We start from the raw sequence: 19,663 nt of genomic DNA, 5'->3' as shown, positions 1-19,663 counted from the left end.
TAATTTGTGTTTAATCACAATCAGTTCTCCAACTACATATTTCCATCTGTATTTAGAGAACGAGACTAAAGACACTGTTCTTAATCCAGAATATCGAAGTGCTTGTTATTGCAAAATTAATTTTGGTTACAAATAGTAGAGAATGAAAAGTCTGCCTTTAATGTCGTGGTGATTGTTGTTTCATAGTGCCTGTTAATCAAGGTTCTAACGTATGTTCTCGACTCCTCCTGCAGTGTTTACTACAGTTACAAGTTATCCATTCTTCCCTAGCTACTCAAAATTTGAGAGAGTGATTAGATGTTCTCTCCGTTTATCTCTCTTTTCGCTATTTCATCATTCTGACCCGGATTGTCTCTTTTGTTCTATACAATCTGTTCACTGTACTCTTTCTTTTTTAAGACACTTGTCAATATCTTTTCCGTGCAATTACTTTTCCTCTTCCTTGTTGATTTTGGTTATACATATAACGTGGCTTGTTTATCTTTCTATGTACAATAACCCATTTCTTATTTACTACATATCCTTCCATCATATGCATCTCATGGCTTTTCGTGCCTCAAGTAGTTTATATTCCCTGTATAAGATTTTTTGCAGACATGGAAGTTAATGACACTCAACACATTAGTGTTGAGAAATTTATATGCAAAAAACGGCTCGTTTGGGCTGAGAAAACACTTTACATAGAAGAGCGAACAACGTTTCGACCTTCTTCGGTCATCGTCACCTCATAATTAACAGATCCGACCGTCAATTAAACACAGACGAGATACATCTACTTAACAAAGGACTCAACTTCGCTATAGCACCTAGGTACATTCCAACCATAGAAATCAAAACATGTTTAGAAGACCTAGCCAGGAGACTTGTGATACTTTCTACAGAGAACAAAAACAAGGAAACAACCAAAAAACAACCAACAGAAAGAAGACAACTTAGATAATTTTATTGACATCCAACAGCCAACCTTCCCAGGTAAAATTACAAATTTATATTTTCCAGAAACACCTTTTTAAAGTGAACCTGACGATGACCGAAGAAGGTCGAAACGTTGTTCGCTCTTCTATGTAAAGTGTTTTCTCAGCCCAAACGAGCCGTTTTTTGCATATAAATTTCTCAACAAGTGGGTTTCTCGTCATCACATTAGTGTTGAATTCCGTTGAAAACTATTGAGGTTAAGCCTACCTCAGTGCCAGATGTACAGATGAGGCTAATGTATATAATCTTTCACGCCGTTTTGCAATTGAAAAAACAAACAAACAAATATTACGACACCAGACGAATTCCCCTCCCATTTATTCTAGTAGAATACAAGAAAATTATTGGTTCCCAAGTCCTAAGCTGCTGGGAAAGTCGATATGGAGAGCCCCTCATCTGACAGCTCAACTCACTTGGTACAAGACAGTAGATGCACCTTTCGAGGGCTATCTGCGCTAGCCGTCCCTAATTTAGCAGTGTAAGGATAGAAGGAAGGCAGCTAGCCATCACCACCCACCGCTAACTCTTGGGCTACTTTTTTACCAACGAATAGTGGGATTGACTGTCATTTTATAACGCTCCTACGGCTGAAAGGGCGAGCATGTTTGGTGTGACAAGGATTCGAACCCGCGACCCTCGGATTACGAGTCGAGTGCCTTAACCCCCTGGTCATGACAAGTCTTTTCCAACAGAAATTGTAATTAGTGTATGATGTTGTTTAAAATATTTTATCTGTCTGTTTGTTATTCTTATCCATCTTTGTTTTGTATTCTCGGCACAAGTATGACGACTCAATCATTTATCCAATCTATAGCATACATACAGTTGTTTTTCCTGTAACATCATAACTGTAAGTTCTCTGTGATATAATACCCATTGACTCTCTTGTACCTCACAAAATAATATATAAAATAATAGTAATCTTTTTACAGTGTTCATAATGTTCTGGTCTCCTAGCTATCGTTATCAGCAAACAAGTTATTAAAAATAACCTGGATTTTCTATCTATCATCATTCACTACTTGTGAAAACCTAGTAAGCTTTGAGTATCCTGCACAAAAAAAGAACACAACTAATTTTGATTTCATAGCCATCTTAACTGTCTGAACAAATAAATCTAAAATGATATACTTCTATAATTCCACCATAGCATCTTACATCATAGATGAGGAACTAATGGACGTGACTACCTTTTAACTTTTGGTCCAAAAATCATTCTTACTGTTTAACCCAATCTATCACTATTAACCAAAGCAACTTGAAAGTCGATGTTAACATCCTGATGAATTGATTTGTATCGTCCCCTCTCCTTAAGACTCACCATGAACTCTCAAAGAAAGATGAGTGCTATTTTTATTCTTTCTTTGCTGAATCGGAATGCAATTTGAGAGTTTTCTCAGTATCACCTGAAACTCCAGTTTAATCACTCTCTGGTTTCAACCAAGATTTGTAAGTGATGTATAACTTAAGTTTGCCATCAGATTATACATGACTTTGCATGCAATCAGATTGTTAAAATTTTCAACCAAAACAGATTTGGTTATTACAGAACACAGTAAAATCTAATTCAGCCAAATTTTAGGGATTTACGTAATGTCAAAGTAATATTTTACTCTCAGCGTCCTATAAGTATGTTTACTTTAATTACACTCAATATGCTGTTATGTTCACCTATTAATATATTTAACCTTAAAGTCTCCCTTTCTAAACATGTCATAATGTAAAATTGCAGATTGTTTTATTTTGAATCTTCATCAAAAGGTTTCTTGCTTTAAAGTTATTTAAACACATAATTAGGCAAACCCAAAAGACGTTTCACTTGGAATATTTCTTAAAACTAACTCATAATTATTAAAGGGTTTAATATTTATTTTTTATGCTGTGTAATTGTTCAGCACAGGCTGGAACAAGATACAATGAATCTATAACTTGTATGTATATTTCAATATTTTTATTGAATCTCACATTTTAAAGTTAAAACCTAGTGACTGGCCAATAGGCTAAAGAAAGAAGAAATATGACGAGTTTCTATTGTGTTTAGCTTAATCATGTGAACATTTGTTTTCAAAATATTTTCACATCTATGCGCTACAAAGTATGAATGCCGAAAATTGGTATGAAAAACAGTTCTGGAATATTGCTAACTTACTGATGCCTAAGTTACGCGTTGTCATTGGTCATTCTTCTTTGTATTTGCTATATGCTTTAATACCATGTGTGTTAATTATAGAAATCAACTGTATATGGAGGGCCTGATAGTTAGAGAACTTGCAGTTGTGAGTTCAGATCCCGTCTCCAAACTTTCTTGATTTCTTAGCTGTGGAGGCATTATAATGTGATAGTCTATTCCACTATTTGTTTAAAAAGAGTAGCTCTAGAGTTGACGGTGGGTGGTATTGACTAGCTGCCTTCTCTGTAATATATAACTTTCAAAGTAGGAACAGTTAATGCAGATAGCTTTCAAGTAGCTTTCCACATAAGACAAAACAAACAGATCAACTGTGTAGAGATTTTAAGAGTACTAGACGCTATGTCTTTTCTATTTGTATTTATGGAATGACCAAGAGAAGTGGATGGCGAGTATTCTCTGGGAGGGATGGAATACTGTGATTTCTATAGGTTAACCCTAATTTATATTTTATGCAAATAACGACTAATTTTAACTTTGTTCAGCCATATATATTCTGCATAATAGATTTTGTTGTTCCTCATGTTTTTGATATTATTATTATTTGTGAGTTTATTGATGCATCTGAAAATACCATATGCTTGCTTTTTCAGACTGATGTGCCATATCGATTGGCACATGGCTTATACACAAACAGGAACAATTCAATGGCGTAAAGTTATGAAGGTCATTTTCCTTAATAATTAGAATTAAAATTGCCTTTGAATTGGTAACTGAAATTTCAGACCACTGAACCAAATTGGTGTTTACATAATAAACATTAAAAAAATCGTAACTGTTTGGTCTCATATGTTGTAAAAAAATGGCTAAGAACCGTTAGTTGACTCCTATAAATACTTAGTTACAAACAAAATGTAAATATATCTTGAAATTATTGTAAACAACCTATAAACCAGGTTGTTTATGCATTTTTAAGGTTCATAACGTGAGAATTATTTAATAAATAGACAATGAACACGTTTTATTCAACGTTGAAGTTTGTTCACTGCAGCTAATGACAGCAACCCAAGTAGCCCAAGAGTTGGTGGTGGATGGTGATGACTAGCTGCCTTCTCTCTAGTCTTACACTGCTAAATTAGGGGCAGCTAGCGCAGATAGCCCTCGTGTAGCTTTGTACGAAATTCCAAAATAAACAAGCAAATCGGTAGACTTACAGTTTTCTCACCAGGGAGAAAAATTATTGTGAAAAGTCAAGGAAACTGGCCCTGATTATTTTATTTTATTTGAGTTTGTAACGTAGTGAGTTGTTCAACGTTTTTGACATTTCATGAATATAAATAGGCACAGTAGGCAAACCACATCTTTTTTTATTATTTAAATAAAGATTGAGCCACTAACCGTTGGGGGCACCAGCCCCTCTGACATATAACAGAGCTGTTAAATAGTTTGTGCTTGGTGAAGGTCAAAACTCACATTCAGCTTGAGAATCAGCAGTTTTTAATTCAGCAGGTGCAGTTCATTCACAATCAAGTGGTTTCTAAATGTTCACAAGAAATACCTTAACAAATGTTTTTTTTTTATTATTATTATTGAAAATGAGACAGAGCTAGAACTATACGTTTCACGTGTGCAGTATGACTGAGCAATACGTATAATGACTCAAGTTTATCAAGAATTTTTGATGTCACGTGCTTTACGCAAGTGCAATGGTGCATTCATTTTCTGTTTCTTGAACTCGCAGCTTAGAAGTTTCTATTCGCATTTTAACTTAATTCGTTTAAACATATTTGACTGTTCTTACCTACTTTCAACCTTCGTTAGAATCATTGTACTCGTAGATGTCAGCACATGCAAATGATATTGCATGAAATAACATACGTTGACCTTTTAAGGTTAGTGGTTGTCGTATCACTTTGTATTATAGCGTAATTAAATTTAATAGTGCTGTAGTATGTGTTATACTATTAATATTACAGTGCTTGTAATGTGCTACAGAATTGGTGTTAAGTAGTCTACTGTGGAAGTCGCAACTTTTGTGTTTAATGTGGTACTGTGCAGGTGATTTAAGATTTTAAATTGTATCATTGCTCTTTCTCGTTACTAGTCGCTATCAGTTTATATAATTCAGTAGTTTTATCAGTTTAATATAATTCAGTAGTTTACTAATAACAGAATAACAGTTAAGTTAAGGAGGCAGTTTTTGATTAGTGTTTATTATCAGATCTAAGAAGTACTTCAAATGATGAAGTCAAGTGTATGGATCTTTCAGAATGCATCTATTGAAGAATTTCACTACCTATTTCAATTAATTCCATAATCATGTTTCTAAGTTTGAGAACATCTACCTCGTGAATGTGCTCAAGCAACTCGAGTAATAACAAAATGGCTTGATAGGAATAAATGCATAACATAAAGCTGAAGAAACTTAAACTACTCCAATCTATTCAACAACAGACAACATTCTAACAAACTGATTTTCAGCATGAGTAAGCTCACTTTTAATGATCATTGTAAAGCAGCATTAATTTGAGATCTAAACTTTACCCTAAAACCTAATTTTCTATGGGTCTCTGAACTTCTACCTCAAACTCAGGCTACACCTAAGATGTCTGTAGCTTACTCACTAAACAGATTTGTGAATTATTTGCTACTCAAATCAAAAACTTTTCTTTCTCAACTTTTGTTTAATTAATGCCTTAGGAATTCTTCTTCAAAAATTGCTTTATTATCATCTGCTCAGTTAAAGAAAATGGTGCTGTCATTTTCAACAAAAAGTTTTGCCATTATGATTTCTTATTGTTTTTGTTTTTTTTACTAATTCAAGGTTGTTCACCTAAGTTTATTAGCACATCATGAAAATAGTCAACTAATAAAATTATTGTTTCTGATTATTACAATCACCAAAGTTTCAAGTGAGTATAAAAAAACTATTTGAATGGCTTATTTTCAGGATTTATTGTACTTATTCTTGTTCTAGAGTGCTTGGGTATATTAGTACTTATTTGTCATCATAAAATTTACTCTTTTTGTTCATCAGCAATTTACAAAAGCTTCTTCATATTCGAGAAATTATCTCTATAAATTAGCCTCTGCTAACATCTTGGAATGGTGTTAAAATATTAGAAAAATGAAACTTCAACCCATAGATGAAAGGTAATTTCTTATAGACCTGCATATAAAATAATAATTTTTTCTTTTGTAATGAACAGATGCTGTTTATTCTAGTTATGGATTTTTATATGCAATATACTATAAAAGTATATTGCCCATTTGTGTTATGATTTTCACTTTGTGTGCTTAGTTTTTAAGGTTAAATTTTGTTAGGGTACAAATGCATTATATATTTAACCAATTTTTTCCTGAAAAACTAATGAAACAGATACAAATAAAGGATCACGTAATAATTCCTGGTTAATATTGGTACTTGGTCATGTCTTGTTACTACAACTATCGGTAATATATTTCTACAGAGATAAAAGAATATTGTGCAAAATGTAATATAACCTGTACATGTAAATCTATTTAAACCTTCAATCTGTATATGTATGAAAGTATTATCGTGAGAGAAGTTGATTTGATAGGAGACCTGTTATTATAAACGCTGTCAGTGGGTTGAAAGGTTACTCTGTGATAATCTGTCTGCTGGTACAACAACAAAAAGCTGTAAGTGGTATTACTCTGAAGTAGTTGGTGGTTTGTGCCCCCTGCTAGTGCAGCGGTATGTCTATGGATTTACAAAGCAAAATCAGGGATTCGATTCCCCTCAGTGGGCTCAGCAGATAGCCCAATGTGGCTTTGCTTTAAGAAAACACACACACACACACAATTGGTGGTTTTGAAATTAAGTGTCAATTGAGTAGTTCTTTAAAGTGATGGCAGTGGGAAAACATTCTTTTGCCCCAAGGCACATTCAGAACAGAAAAGATATGAAATGTTGAATTTTTAAAAGGTCCTGCCATCTCTCTGCACACAGTCACTGTTGTCATGTGATTGTTGTTGAGATTTGCATATTACCACTAGCCTTGTACTACTACTCACATGAATCATGTTTTAATGTGAATTGTGCTAGTACAGGATGTAATTAATATATTGCAAAAGCCCAAGTAGGAGAGCAACACATCATTCATTTATAGTAATCCCATAAGCACTTGCACTTGAAATTCATTTCTTAAATCAAAACTGCCACTGTGTACTTAATTTTGTTTCTGAATTTTGAAAGATTACTCACAACATGTGATTTGATTTAGTAACCTTTATTATCATAGTTGCTATCTTTCTGCATGTTTTGTCTGTCAGTGCATGTCTTTTCTTTATTTTAGAACTTTCCAAATTTTATAATGTGCCATTTCTCAGTTTTGTTAATAGCTGTATAGTGGTACACTACAGCTGTTTTAGGGTTATCTTTCATGCAGTTTTCTAACTCTGCCTACTTGCATTTCTGAAGCTTTGTCCACTGGAGTTTTTAACTTTATTCTTGAAGCTGAAGTATCATTTGGAACGAGACTAATTAATATCTACTGTTGTAGTTTGAATAACTTGAGAAGCCATAAAACATCCTTTATTAACTTATGACAGTTTATGGCTGTTGGAGTTTTTTGTCTGTGGAAGATGTTGTTATTGCCAGTTTCCACCATTTATGGATATTACCTTCCTTCCCAGTTCATCTATCTCCTACATATTATTTATTCCTCACTGTAGACACAAGGTTAATAATTTTGTTGAGCTCTTTCCATGTCTGACATTACTCTCCGTAAAGTTCTTTATTGTAATTAAAGGTTCAATACCCATACCATCCATCGTAAGAATACATTCTTGTTGTTTGCTGTTGAGAAGCATGTCATTTCTCTCCTGTTTTTGTCAGATTTGTATGATACTTTTCCCTTGCTCCTATATGCAATCTTTCTTTATGATCTTTGTTTCATTTTATTTTTTTATTTTTCATCATTCACAATTCTTCCTCCCTTGTTCTTGTTTATATGATTCCTTTTAATGTGATTTGTGTTTGCTCCCCTTCCATTTTTGTGGAACATAAATTCGTGGAATCTCTTCTGTCTGATTGGGGTTAGTCACTTATTTTCAGTATATTTTAGCAGGAGTCACTTCTACCATCCTCTCCTTCTTTTTGCTCTATTTTCTACTTTTCTCTTGTCTGAGGCTCTTTACTGGTATCCAGATAGCTTTTCTGAGCTATCTTTGGTTGGTCACCTCCCAGTAGCAACAATATCTCTACAGATTTGCAGTGCTAGAAACTCGGTTTTGATACTTGTATTGTACATAGCACAGATAGCCCATTGTGTAACTTTGTGCTTAACTTCAAACAGACACACCTATAGTTAGTCATTTTTCTAACTTGGCAAGGGTCTCATCATTGACTGTATCTCTTCACATTATCTCTCTGTTACTATAACATTATTCAAACATGTTTCATCTTCCTCAGTTCAACTTATATATGCCTTGTATCTTGTTCTACTCGTATGCCATATGGTACTTGGGTATTCCTCTTATCTTGGAGTTTTGGGCAGAAGCTACTTACTGTCAATATTTTATCAGTTTTTTTTTAATCCTCTTGCTTTCTTTGGTCTGTATCATTTTCTTACCACTCCTCTCCCTCTTCTTGTATCTTTCCTCCTGAGTGTTAGTTTGTGTTCATTTTGCTGGTTACTACTTCTCTTTGTGCTCAATAAACTTGTGTCCTATATGGGGCATTTTTTTTTCAGCCTGCAGACTTGCTTCATGACCAATAATTGGATCACTTAAGTTGTAACTTACTGTCTCCACCTTTGTTTCTCTTTCTCATTTTCCCATTATTTTTTCTACACAATCTATTTTCAGAACCTCCACCATCTTGAAGAAAAAGAGTTGTAGCTCTTGAGTTTCAATACCACAGACAAGAGTCCCTTGCCTCTGTACATGTTACTATTCTCACCCACTCATTGTTTCCTTCTACAATGGGACTAACATCCCCTAATCTTTCTTCTTCTTTGAGCAACATCTAATGATTCTCCAGCTTCAGATGGAAGAGATTTCTTCCTTTTAATAGTTTTTTTTTTTAACCTTGCTGTATTTGAATAAAAATGATGCATGTTTTGGATACCTTTTTTACATCTTGATAGCTGGTCATCGCACCATTTTTTCTGGTTTATTCACAGCAATGCAGTATACCAGTTTTGGACTCTATCCTCTGGCATGACTTTTGCTCCTTGTGTTTTCAGTCATGTCATGAAGACTTTTGTTTGGATACTTCTCATTCATACTAAGTAAACCTCTTCTATAGCTATATCGCTTCTCTTCTTGAAGGTTGTTTTTCTGGGATGGCTTGTCTTATTTTCTAGTTTGTTCTTGACATGACTATACTTGATCTCCATCTTCTCTTGCTGCTTCACATTATCTGTAGAAATAGTGGCAGTAAATGGATGATTCCTCATTATGAGCACCATACTTGTTTAAAAGTTTATGGCAAGAAACTTTCTGGATTTGATGTAGTGAGATACTTTCAGGCACCTACTTATTAATGATATTGGTCAAACAGGTTATGATAAAAGTTTCTACCACCAGTGAAATTAATTTCTATAGATCTTTGTCAATTTCAGAACTATAGTTTAATCCACTATTATGTTGGAAACAGAACGAAGACACATTTCCAGTATTATCAAAACGTTAACTAGCATTGCATATAATGATGCTACAAATTATAATTTATCACAGATGATTCTACACTTTATTGTGCTACATAAATTAAGTAATAAGGTTTCAAATAAGTAGAAATTTTAATTTTGAAGTTAATTTAATGGCAATATGTGTCATTTATATTTGTCAACAAGATTGATATACACAATTATCTTTCTTAACACAAAAATAGTTTGATGTAAAAACAACAATACAATTTATAATAACAGTTATTACAAATATTGTTTTATATACAAGAGTTTTATAAGCTATATAAAGTCTTCTATCTGGTTTAGAACTGAATATTTCATCAATGTCCCAGGATCATGGTGAGCAAATTAATTTTGGGTTAATATTGTTACACTACGTGCTAGTTAACTTCACGCTACTTATCAGCTGACTTTTTACTGATGAAGATGTTTAATGTGTGAAGTTAAACCACTGAAGTTGAATGGTTTGTAATGATCAAAATCTATAAACATTCCTGAACAACATTTGTAGTCTTCCAATTAATAAGCATTAATCACAATTATAGCTTCCTAGTCTTATAGTGTAGGACTGTAGACTGTAGCTATCAAACAATATTCTGTTACTGTCTTTTGGTATCTTGTGATGGCTTGCTTTTATATACTCCTTGGCTGAGATTGTCTAAAGTCCAACAATGTTTGAAGATGCACTAGTCTTTCTGTAAAATATGTATTGTTGATTATTATTCAAGAATCTTCTATAGATTTAGAGAACAAGTGAAACTTTTGCAGTACACATCCAACAATACAGGTCATGTGCATCAAACTAAGTGAAATAAAAATAAATTTATAACAGTGAATCTGTCACAGTGAGTTTCGTCATGGCCAGGTGGGTTAAGGCATGTGACTCTCTGAGGGTCGCAGGTTCACATATCTGTCGCACCAAACATGCTTGCCATTTTAGCTATGGGATTGTTATAATGTGATGGTCAATCCCACTATTCATTGGTGAAAGAGTAGCCCAAGAGTTGGCAGTGGGTGGTGGTGACCAGCTGCCTTCCCTCTATGCTTACACTGCTAAACTAGAGAAGGCTAGCACAGATAGCCCTCAAGTAGCTTTGTGCAAAATTAAAAAACAAACTGTCCCAATGAACATGTTCTCAGAAGCTGACAATATTTATGTGCAAAGGAAAGGTTTACAGTGTGTTTCCACAAATTCTGAATGGCTACCAGTCTGGTATTGGAATGTCAAATTCCTTAACACTAATACCAAATCATACTTACTCCTGCTTATACTTACTGCCATTAATTGACTGCCAGGGTTTCTTCCTTTGCCCATCTAAGTATTGGTATGATTTTTTAATATTTTTTGCTTGCTTCAGTCTTTTATTCCCCATTTATTTACCCTTGGCAATATTTGTCTCATAACTCTTCATCTAAGTTAATGTACTCCATATCCTGTTATCACTTTTTAGAGATTGATTCAATCCCAGTCTCCTAATGCCAACTCTTGGTAGAGAAGGAAGTGTGAATGGAGGCATGTATTACTTGAAATAGATTTTCAGTTTCAGAAAATGCTTATCTCCAAAATATACCTATCTTACACTTACAGCTAGAATCCCACAGCATTCTCTGTGTTACCTTATTGATTTAGTTGATTTTTCATATGCTACCTGCACAGTTTTTGTCTCTGGCAGATCCTTTGGATTTGGAAGTTTGTTCTAGCACTATCAGAATTGGTTGATCTGTGGGTAGTGAGAGAGTCGTACTAGTTCTTATGGGGGTTTTTATTCCCATCCTATGAAGACAAGAGATTGGTGTCCAGTCATCAGTCTTTCTTTTTTGTATCAATGCCTAGATTCTCCAAGGTTCACAAGTTACTCATTCCTCAGGCTGAAATAAAATTTTTCACTGGGATTGTAAATGTCTAATTTCATTGTAGTCAACTCTTATCTGCACATAGTGGTACCATTCTGCCACTGTTGATGTTTTGTGTGCACAAGGTTCAGGTACTGTTCCATTCTGCCACTGTTGATGTTTTATGTGCACAAGGTTCAGGTACTGTTGTTTAGAGTTTTTACCTTTGGATTTGCATCATCTTTCCATGGCTTCTGCAGAATCATAAGAATTTTTCTTATCATCTTTGTTCCACAGAGAACTGGTTACTGTGAGACCATCTTATCAATTGTCAGAATATCATGCCCTGATTCTACTGTCAGAAATAATCACAGAAGGTTTCATTCTTGGAGCTTAGACATCCATTCTTTCTCCAGTTCAGTATGCCATCAGTTTTGGTATTTCCCCCCTCTAAATCATGTCTTTCAGTTGGGCTCACCTGACTTCATGTTACTCATCTCTCTCACTGCATAGAACACAAAAAATCCTTCTAATGGTCTTTATGCAACCAAGGGATCATTAACATTGATTCACTGCAAACACCAGCTTCTTTAATAAAGATCATTCTTGGATTTTGAGGGGTTGATAAGTTGGGACAAAACTAAAATATGGGTTCCTCTGCTGCAGTCTTGTCCAGAATTCCATCTCTTCATGAATGCCTTGCTCCAGGGATGGGGTGCATACACCAACAGTCAGGAATTGCAGGATCTACACATGGATGAAGAGGTTTTCCTACCCAGTGCTTTAGTTCTTTTTTAGTCTTCATAAAGCAATGCCTCATGGTTGCTGATTAAATAGTAAAAATATAAGGTTCATTCCAACAATTCCATGGTGGTGTCTTGCATTTCTTATCAAGGAGACATTTGGTCCAGGGATCCTTGTTTTCGAATTTGGGGCCTCTTTTCTCAAAACCACTCCAATCATATTATACTAGCTTGCCATGTTTCATAGATGATGACTGTGGTAGAATACCAGTTGCTTCAACCCAAACAGAATATATGCTGCATCACAAGGTTCTGTTGGTTTGGCATTCATTTTGCCACATTGTTTGGTTTGCTATCCATCTGCTGGCAATTTGATCTCCAATACCTAACCTTCAAGCTTTGGCAATTGATACTTTCCATCAGGACAGGATTATAACTTGTTACCCAAGGTGCTAATTTTGATTTGTTCCAACCCATTATTGGATCCTGTTGATTGTACTGGATTGGCATCTTCACCTTTTTTTCCAGTTCTTTTTGGGTCATCTCTGTAAAGACAACAATGATCTGACATGTTAGAAATGGCAATCTAGGACCTCAAGCTTCAAGTATAGAGTTTATGGAGTCTTTCACACAGTATTGGGGTTTCCTTTATAAGGTTACAATGAATCTCTGTTTTTGCTTAATTCTGTGATGGAAATTTATGAATAGAAATTGCACACACATCAGTAATGATCTATTGAGAGAGACTGAACCCACTTCAGTCAAAACTGCCAACCATAACTTGTTTTTTGACTTGACTCTTTGACAAAGGTTTTTGAATCTTCTACCATCACCTTGTGTAAGATTATCTTGTCGACTATCATTTGATACTGCCAACAAAATATTCTTTTGATTACTCGGTACTCTCCAGATTCCTCAAGTCTTTTTGAGTTCTTTGTCCCAAATTACCATTCTAGTTACCTAATTTGTATATTAAAGCTGTGTTACATGTTTCTGACATGCATTTGTGACCTGATTCCTGATTTTCATATGCCATGTATCACCTTTATCTGAAAGTTTATATTTAATAGCTCCTGATCCAACAGACATCACTGATTGTTGTGGTTTTTGCTGTTTGTTCACAGACTGTTTAACTTTTTATTCTGAGCTTTCTTTGAAAGTGAGGAATTTTCTGCAAGTCATATCTAATCAGTAATACATGCTTCTACTTAGAGCTGGCATTAGGAGACTGGGATTGAGTCAGTCTTGAAGTGATAATATTATGTGAATGAGGTGTTCATATACAGTATTGCAATAAAGTATTGATATGAGTGGAGTGTGTCATGAGGCATCATTAAGGAAAATTAAGTTTAGCATACAAGATTGAAGTAAGTGAGGAGATAGACTAATGCTCAGATGGGCAGGGGAAGAAACCCTGGCAGTTGAATAATAGCTGTTAGTGAAGGCAAGTTATACTAGAAATACATTTTTGATTTAAGAAAATGTTAACATACTGAAGAGGGATATCTGATTGAGAAAACCTAAAGAGAAAGTGAGCTAATTTTTACATTTTATATAAATGCACACACACTTATTTCCATTTTCTTTTTTTACATTTTTGATACTTAAACTATAAAGATTATTTTAGAATTCTTACTGACAAAATGTTGAGTTACAACACTTTAGCTTGATAATTTTATCAAAAACTTGCAACTTGTTCTTAGAACAGATATTTGTTTTTTCATATCTTTGTCATAAATGCTACATTATCTCTGTAGTTTAAATTTCAACTTTCTTTTTCTGTTAAACTTAGATTCATGCACATTGTTTCTACCACACATGATTGAATGTTTTATTTTATTATACAAATGTAAGAAGAATACTTTAAGTACAATATTTTCTGTTTCGAAACTAGCAAAACCTAAAAGACTGATTGTTTGGCCACAAATAACTGCTACAAGAAAGCTTGTTAGGAGTGAGTTTCTAAGTTTATTATCACATTAGTAAATGGAATGTAAATTAGGAAATTTGAATTTGTAAATAGAGGTTGCATAAAGCAAACCAAAGTTTTGAAATTTTACTTTTAGGTTGTAGAAAAAACAACTAAGTGGTAATTTTCAATATCAAAAAATTAATACCATTACTGCTTTGGTTATGCAGTTAAACTACTTGACTTGATGCTCCACTGTGAGTATTTGACTTTCAACAACAGAATTTGCAGAAACGATTAACAATTTTAATGTACAAATAGCTAAAGGTAAAAGTAATGCTCCCATTAGTTGCTTTACAACACTCATGGTAATTCATTGCTATTAGTCCAACAATGCTCATACAGTGCTACTGGTTTGTTTTTAACAATTCATATATTGTAAAGCTAATTGTACAGTGCACAATAAGTTTTGCTTCATATGGTTTAAAGTCTAATTAAACAAATATGCACTGGGTCAGTCTATTGGACCCATTCTGTATTGAAGAAGGAATTCTTACTATAATTCTAAAATTATGTAATGCATCAACACAAAATAAGGCAAGCTTTTAATAAAGTGTACAAAAAAATAAAATACAATTTAAATATGTTACAAAAATATTTGTACTCTAAAATATGCCTGGGCTTATTACATTCTTTATGTAAAGTTTGGGATAGTTTTACTAATTTAAATCTTGTGTGCAAAGTTTTTTTTCTTATAGATGTGGTATATTGCATAAGAAACTTTTAGCTTGTAATTTATAATATAAGTTATCCAAGTAACTCAATTTTTCTTTAACTTAATTTTATCAGGCTTGGATGTAAATGTTTTTTTGTTTTTTTTAAGTTATTTTTAAAGTGCTCTAAAATTTTATGTACATTCACTATTTTATTTTACAAATTCTATATTGAAGATTTACATCATTTGAAAGAGTAGTTATTTATTGTATGTGCTAATTTTAGTGATTTTTATGTTTTTTAAATCTAACTAATTGTTTTTTCATTCTTAATACAGTTGTATGTCATTTTCAGCTTAAGACCTGAAATGCCAGTTCTGCCTCAAAAGCAGTTCCCAGAACAAGACTATGTTAGAGGTATTTACATGAAGACTGTTACCACAGATCTTGCAAAATGTTGCAACTCAACTGGAAAGAAGATCCTCACCTGAACAGGGTATTAGTTATTACTCGAACTATTGTGCATAATAGTTTGTTTTTTCAATCTTCATAAGTTTTAAAAAAGTGGTTTAATAATAAAGTTAATAACTTGCCTACAATTAGTAAGTTAATGTTGGATTCCATCTTCATGTATTTATGAATCTGTACACTTGCAGATCACTGTAAATTAACATTCTTTGTGATATTACCTAATTTACATCAGGAAGGGTTTAACTGTATTTTAGAAGAAACTAGAAAATCTATATTATTTCATTATCTTTTTATTGAATAGCATTTAAATTATTAATAATTTAAAATCTTGTTTATACATGTATAATATATTTAGAAAATCTTTAAATGAAAACATAAATATCAAATGAGTATAATCTGATCCATATGGCAAACACCCTTGGGTGTTTGAAGGGTACTGTTTGAAGTTTGATTAAAATTGGCCAAAGGTGTGAGCGTGAAAAGTGAACACAAATAAGTGACACATCTGCTTTATAGATGAATTCTACCACTTCCCTCCCATACAACTTTGAATATCTTTTCCTTTTACAACTATAGAATATTGTTATTGTTGACTTAGTGCATAGAATAAGTTAATCTAAATATCTTAATTTAATCAAGATTTGTAAAGTATTTTGAGTTTAAGGATGAAAATATTCTTAATTGTTAGGGTACTAGTTGATGGATATTGCTGCAATTCCCTTCAGTGGTTGATTAGATATTTATTAAATATTGTAAGAATATGTTGTTGAGCTTAGCCATGAGAATTTCTTGGTTTCTTTCTGATCATCCATTAATTTGACCAGCTGCATTACTCCTTTGCTATTTTCAATGTGGGTGACAAGTGTGCACCTTTATAATGTGTATATGAGCTATTGCTTTGAGAACTTTATATTATGTGTGGGGTTCCTCCTATCTGTTTATGTCACTACCTGTGTTGTCTTGTTAATACAACAGGTCCAATACACTAATATTGGTCACAATGATTACCTCCTTTTGCCCAAATTAAAGATATTATGAAGAATGAAGTATTGTTCAAAATAATATTTGCTTTATGAGTGTATTTTTGTTTAATTTTTCTTTTTTCTAAGACTAGTTTGCTTATCTTAAATCATCAAATCTATTTTGTGAATTTTGGTTCTGATTCAACTCTAACATTGCTTGGCAACATATTTCTTGTAGTCTAGATAAGTGTTTTCTGCAGTTGGAACTTTGGTCTCCCTGGGAGCTATAAAGCTTTTTTCTGGGGGCTGTCAAAATATGTGACAAAAATAAAAATGATGAATTAATTTGAATTCTAAATAAACAATAAACTGCTATAGTTATGGGTTTGGGGGTTGGGGGACCTCAAAATCTTTTACGTCAAGTGAGCCTCAAACAAGAGTTTGAGAAGCACTGATCTCGATTATTTTCCTGCCCTCGTGTTTAGTTTTATTTTCAGTTTCTTTTTACATTCATGTTCTCACCTCCTTTACAGTGTGGGTATTGTGGTTTTCCTTATTTCACAGGCAAGTTGGCCTCATTTTAAGTATGCATTTTTAGAATTAAAATGAATATCAAATAACTGTTTATCTCTGAAATACCTTAACTTTTGCCACCCAACAATAAAATTTTTATGATTGCTACAACTCAATAATATATAAATTATGATGGGAGAGAAGAATGAGCGTAAAATTACTTGATGCTTACACAGTAAGTCACATGTAAAGTGGGAGTTTTGGGGTAAATCATGCAATTTATGTAGTTTGTGAAGGATAAATTTGTAAAGGATAATTTTGAGTTGCATATCTTGATGATAGCATGAATTCAAACTGAACATGTGGTTTTCCTAATTGCTTCGTTGAATTGTGACTATGAAAGTTTTCTTTTTGCAAAATCTGGAGAATTTAAATTCAGAATTAAAAGTGTAGTTAATTATTACTAAGTTGTTGAATTATGACTGATTGTGTTTTCTTCAAAATTTAGAGCCTAATTCAGAATTAAAAATATGGAGTTAATAAACTAAAAAAAATTATAAAAAATTGAACTGCCTTCTAAATATTTGCATTGGGCCGACTCCACAGTGGAAAAGGAATGTTGACTATAAATCTGAATTTACTGTATGTTTATACACAAAATGTGCAGTTTTGTTTATGCAAAATATCATAAGTGTTACAAAATCATTTGCATTCAAAACATTGTCTTAGAATCAACAGTATTAGCATGACTAAGACTGCAAGGTGATGTTCAACTAGAGAATAAAATTACTTGTATCCATCATGAAGTTTATATAATCTTTGGAACCTCTGTAATGCATATCTACAGTTTTTTTGTTTTTTTTTCAGTGTCTCTGAATATTGTATCTGGTTTTTATTATCCTCTATCATAAACTGTTACCAAATTAACAATGTTGGTTGAAATGTTCTTTAGCAACTCTGAGATCAAATATGTAATGCCATGTTGAATGATACTGCATAGAAAGTTATTCGTAATTCGAGTCCCACCCATGCACATAGGGTAAAAGATCTTTCTATAGAGGATAGATTAGTTAAGATCAATAGGCATTGTGAAAACTGAAGTTCTAAAACCCACTTGTTTCTTCTAACATTTTTACTTTATCCCACAAAAGTTTCTCTTCTCTACCCATCTAAGTATTGGTATGAATTATCTGTCATTTGTTATAGTCTTTATACCCCACTATATCACCCACAGTGATTTTAATATTGTAACTCTCACTAATGTCAATGTTCCTCTACACCAGTTCTGTAAATAAGCTGTCTGTTATTACTTCATATTCACTTTTTCTCAATGGCAGAAATTACAATGACAGTATTACATGATTATTGGGGGTTTCTCTTTAGTGTTAGTACTATATTTTTGACATTTTCTTTTTGTTTTCTCCTAGACCTGTTTTAGTGTGTCTTGAGTTTGTTTATTTTCTTTATTTTACTAAAAAAGAAGCAATGGTTTGGGAATTTTTTTCTAATGTGAACGACTTTATGTCTTCTGTGTCATTCCATTCCTTTTCAGGGACCCTCTTGTCAGTATCAGTTTGATACTGTTCAGTGTTGTCTGGTCAGGTATGCTTTTTTAAGTTGCACAATAGCTATCAGTAGACTAATAAATAAAAAGCCATAGTAGTAATGAGCTCCAAGATGGAATGTTCCATAAGACCACCTTGGTGCTTTCCAGGTGGTACACAATTATTTAGTACAATACATAATACGGGCTATCATAAGTAAAGCATAAAGGGATTTTACCTCTCCTTACTGACCCTAAGATTGAATAAATTAGAGGTGATTAACTTTTCAGAATAGGAATAATGGTTCACCTATTTCACTGTCTTTAAAGCATCATTCTTCAGGATTCCTCAGTGCAAAGTTTCTTCCCTTTCTTCATACTGGAGGAGGGAAGTCCTTCCACTTCAAGTTTACAGTTGTTGGAGTGATGGACAGACGTCTGTTCCTTGTGAATGTTTGAACACTTTTTATTCCACTCAAGGAGAAGGCAAAACTAGATACTCTCCCTTACATAACCCTGGTTGCTCTTCCCAGATGTCTGATGGGAGTAGGACTAGCCTATGCAGGAACCACCTCGTATTTCTGGTTCATAGGTGACACTTTGCTATTTGATTGTGTTGAGTATGGCTTTTCTTTTTGGTTATTACATTACATTCCATGATCATGGAAGAGGAGCATCAAGTCCTGAGCTATTGGTTAAAATGTGTTTGTTCTACATCATTCTCATACTTCTAGGGGCAGGAGATGCTTCCTTGCTTCTCGGTTGGGGAGTTAGAATTTAGGTTAATAATTCCCTCTGTCCACCAGACCAGATTATCCTTTGTTTTTTTTAAGTTGAATGAGGTGTGAATGTACACTGTAATTCCAATTTTGGTTTGTTTAAAATCTGTGCTTCTTCAGGTTGAGAGTATAACTTATTCACTTAGTACTACATTCCTTTCTTCATAATTCTGGTGGCTCCTATGCAGTATTCTGGAACTTTCAAGTTGGGATATTTTAATATCATATTACTATAATACAATATCACACTGTGGGCCCCATACTTGTAGCTATTACACCTGGAATCTAGTTTTGGGTCAACAGTCCTTTGCAACAACAAGGTATAGGACCTCTTCTGTGTGGTTGTAAACTGGATGATTCTTTTGAGTACATACAATATTTCTAGAGTAGATGAGTCTGATTTTGCAGGAGGAACCAGGAACCAGTTTTGGAATATGT

At 33.5% G+C, this 19,663-nt stretch overlaps 1 protein-coding gene across 15 annotated transcripts in view; it reads left to right on the top strand.

Annotated features, from left to right (window-relative positions):
- Nucleotides 1-4,626: 4,626 nt before the first annotated feature.
- The window catches only part of LOC143249779 (beta-1,3-galactosyltransferase 1-like), a 29,449-nt gene continuing 14,412 nt past the window's right edge, over nucleotides 4,627-19,663 (top strand). For 4 of the 15 annotated variants that reach the window (XR_013027943.1, XM_076500189.1, XM_076500192.1 and 1 more), the window contains exons 1-2: nucleotides 5,002-5,161; nucleotides 15,313-15,453. The gene's annotated coding sequence lies outside the window, so the exon portion shown is untranslated. The other 11 variants (XR_013027942.1, XR_013027941.1, XM_076500179.1 and 8 more) reach the window with 9 other exon arrangements.

The sequence above is a fragment of the Tachypleus tridentatus genome, chromosome 4 (genome assembly GCF_004210375.1).
Source record: "Tachypleus tridentatus isolate NWPU-2018 chromosome 4, ASM421037v1, whole genome shotgun sequence".
Classification (NCBI taxonomy): domain Eukaryota; kingdom Metazoa; phylum Arthropoda; class Merostomata; order Xiphosura; family Limulidae; genus Tachypleus; species Tachypleus tridentatus.
Note: the sequence above shows the minus strand (reverse complement) of the source record. Positions and strands in the feature narration are given on the sequence as shown.